Genomic DNA, 3,847 nt, shown 5'->3' with positions numbered 1-3,847 from the left:
CACCCCACCTCCTCTGCCCATCTCAGCCCTGTCTGGGTCCTTCTCTTTGGCAATTCACGTAGAGTATGAGGCAGAATATTGAAATCAGTACTTTTTTTTCAAACAAGCAGTATAGTCTTAACTGGGTAGGCATGGAGTACTTCTTAAACGATAAAATGAAATTTAAAAGTCTAGAGAAGTCTGAGGCAGCCTAAAATGCTCAGAGTTGCATGAAAGTGTGCAAAACGTCCCTGTGGTGTGTCTATATTATCAATACACGGTCTCATTTTTGTGGGTTTTTGGGTTTTTTTTTTTTAACAACCAATGTGTTATCTTTACTTATTTGGTTTTTTAAATCGATTTACCATCTGGAGTTGACCCAGAGTCTTGGGTACCCCTTGCAAGAACTGTAACTTCAGGAAATGGGGTGAGCAGAAAGCAAGGAGTGGTTTCACAGTTGTAGGGTCTTCAACTGCTCTGAATCAGGATTTTCTCATTCTCCCACATCCCTCAAAAGGCGTGCCCCATCACCATCTCCTTAAACACCCACTCTACCTTCTACCATTTTGATTATATTGAGCAGAACTTAACCTTACTGTAACTTACATAGTTGGCACTGTTCCTGGCTCTCGGAGCCACAAAAAATCAGTGAATTTTCTCTTCTACCTCGTAGCCCATTGGATATTTGAATGAATAATGACACCCCATGTGTGTTGACCTCTTGGTTAAACATCCCCAGTTCTCTTGACCGTTCCTCCATTGACGTGAAGACAAAGTAGGAGAAATGCTGCTGTTTGGGGGACCAGACTGAGGTAGCTTTATGTCCTGACTCTTTTAAAGTTGCTACAGACCTGGGCCAAGTCACCCAATATTTCTGGGACACCACTGGTAGTTGGTAAGGTTTGAAGAAGACTAAATGAGGGAATGTGTGTTGACTATCTGGGGTGGTGTCTCCCGTGGTGGGTGTTTTGTACAATGGTCCGTGCCATGGCTGTCATGGGACCAGGGAAAACTTGCTTGCAATCGCTTCTCCTTCAGGACGATTTTACTTAAAAAAAGAATGGAACTGAGATGTTTAGAAGTAGAAAGAAAACAAAGGCTGATGTGGCCTGGCCGAGGGAGCTGGGCAGACAAGGCTTTGGATCAAAAAGGAGACAACAGACCAGTCACAGAGGCCAAAGAAGATTCTGTAACATGAAGATGAAAATACCTTCTTCTCGGTGGCTGGCCTCTTAAGGAATGACTTATGTTGTGTATCTGGACATGTTTTGTAGAGTAAATGCTCCTCTGTGCTCCTAGAATACTTGTGCTTCACTTCATCATATGATAATAATTTGCCAACATGTCTATTTCCCCCCGGAAGATTGTAAAGTTACCATAGTGGTAAAATGTTGGGGTTGTTTTCTGTCCAGTTCCCTGTTTCACTGGGGAAGTGCCTCTCCCTCACTGCAAGTGGTTCAGATGGGACAGTCAATGTCAGTACGCCTGCTGTGAGCTACAGGCCCAAGTTCGTGAGCCAGGCCTAACCAATCAGGGAGCTCCAGCCCTTCTCCCAGAGAGATTGGTCCAAGGCACGGAGGAGCATGTGGCCCAGCCAGAGTCCTTCCATGCAATTTGATTTTGGATGCTGGAAAAGATGTTTCTTTCTTTTGAATTACAAGCAATCAGAACATTAGTATGGCAATACAATTTATTCTTTCAACAAGTATTTATTGATGATCAAAATATCAGTCAGGGTTGAGAGGATCCGGTCATGGGACATAGACCTGTCTGGATATTTTATTGTATTTTATTATTTTTTTTCCTCTGGATATTTTAAACAGAAGGAATTTAATATAGGAAAGTGACTATATAGCGTTGGAAGGGCTGAGGAGGCAAAAGACGAACTTTGAGTGAATCCAGAGCTTAGTGATGCAGGAAGAAGCTGCCATCCCTAAGAATGGGAGAAGAGCAGGGTAGAGGTGGTGCTACCAGAGTCCAGAACGTGGGAGGGGCGAGGTGAGCTGGTGCTTTGAGCCCTAGAGGTTTCCCAAAGGTGGCCGGAACCAAGACCCCAATGGGGATACACTGCAGGCCGGTGCCAGGACCATGTTGGAGAGCTACTCAGACTCTGAGAAAGAAGCTTCATATGCAAATTCCAGAAGTGCCAAAAATTACCTATTGCTCTCCATGCCTGCTGGGGAGATGTTAATGCAAGTCCAAAGCAGGAAAAGAGCCTCCTGTCTCCTCCCGTCTGCCAATCTCCCACCATTGCCTAATTGATAGAGCCTATCTGAAAGCCTCTTGGTGGGAAAGTCTGGAAACTGCAGTTACAGGGTCCAAGCCTCCCTAAGGTCCAGAGCAGAACAAAGCCGAGTAGAAACGGAGGCTGAGAGCAAGCAGGCAAAAGACCAGCCAATCAGTTGTGTGCTAAGTCTTGTTCTAGGGACCGGGGCTATAGCAGTAAGCAAGACAGAAAAAAAACCCCGCTCTCTAGGAACTTACTTCTAGAGGGGAAGGGTGGACAATACAAAAGCAAGCCTAAAACAAACCAGGTAGTGCAGCAGGACACAAAGCATCAGTTGCTCTTAGTGCAGGTTCCCTGGAAGCTGAGTATAAGATGAGGATTAACATGAAAGTGATTTATTAAGGGCGTGCTCTCAGGAACACCTGTTAAGGTGAGGGGACATGATGCCTAATTTCATGTGTCACCTTGGCTAGACTGGCGACCAGTTGTTTGGTCAAACAGCAGCTTAGATGTTGCTATAAAGGTATATGTTTAGATGTGATTAACGTTTGTCATCAATTGAGTTTAAGTGAAGCAGATCGTTCTATATAGCATGGGTGGGCCTCATCTAATCAGTTGAAGGTCTCAGGAGCAAAGACCGAGTTTCCTGAAGAGGATATTCTGCCTCTAGACTGCAACAGAGAAATTCTAGCCCTCAGACACAAGCCTGCAACCTCGACGCCTACCTGAATCTCCATCCTGCTCACTTGCCCTACAGATTTCAGAGTGAGAGCTCTGACAATCACATACAAGCCAATTCTTAAAATCTCTGCTCCTCTCTTTCTGGGTTTTGTTTCTCTGAAGAACTCTGATTAATTAAGCACAGGAGAGGAAGAGGAGCAGAGCAAGGATATGATTTTGGCAAAGTCTGGTCTCCTCCTGATGTCATGGGGAGCTCCAGAATATAAATCGCAACACAGAGGTTGCCCTGCCTCAAGACAAAGGAGTTGGGCTTTGGGCATCTGCATCAGTCAGTCCCCAGGCGACCCTTCAGAGACGGTTGTGGGTGCAAGTTACACACATACTTTAACTCTTGGGAATTTCTTTTCTCTACTTGTTAAGGTCATGGTGTTTTAATTCCAGAGGGTAACAGAGACTCCTGGGAGGAATGATGTGCTATTCCTCCACCATCCATTGACAAACTAAAAGGGATTTCTTTAATTAGAAAGCTACCTGTGGGACATGTGGGACATAGGGCTTGACTTAAGAACTTAGAAGGTCTGGGGGCGCCTGGGTGGCTCAGTCGGTTGGGCGTCCGGCTTCCGCTCGGGTCATGATCTCACGGTCTGTGAGTTCGAGCCCCGCGTCGGGCTCTGTGCTGACAGCTCAGAGCCTGGAGCCTGCTTCGGATTCTATGTCTCCCTCTCTCTCTGACCCTCCCCCATTCATGCTCTGTTTCTCTCTGTCTCAAAAATAAATAAACGTTAAAAAAAAAAAAAAAAGAACTTAGAAGGTCTAATTTCAGGTTCCAGCTTGGCTAACTCACCGTGTGATCTTAAAAACAAAACAAAACAAAACAAAACAAAACAAAAAAGTGCTTGCTGTCTTTGAACTTTACCTCCTGGATATAGCAGAGATCTAGCCAGGACAGTAAAAAGTTCT

This window comes from Leopardus geoffroyi, chromosome D1 (genome assembly GCF_018350155.1).
Source record: "Leopardus geoffroyi isolate Oge1 chromosome D1, O.geoffroyi_Oge1_pat1.0, whole genome shotgun sequence".
Classification (NCBI taxonomy): domain Eukaryota; kingdom Metazoa; phylum Chordata; class Mammalia; order Carnivora; family Felidae; genus Leopardus; species Leopardus geoffroyi.
This window is presented reverse-complemented; position numbering follows the sequence as displayed.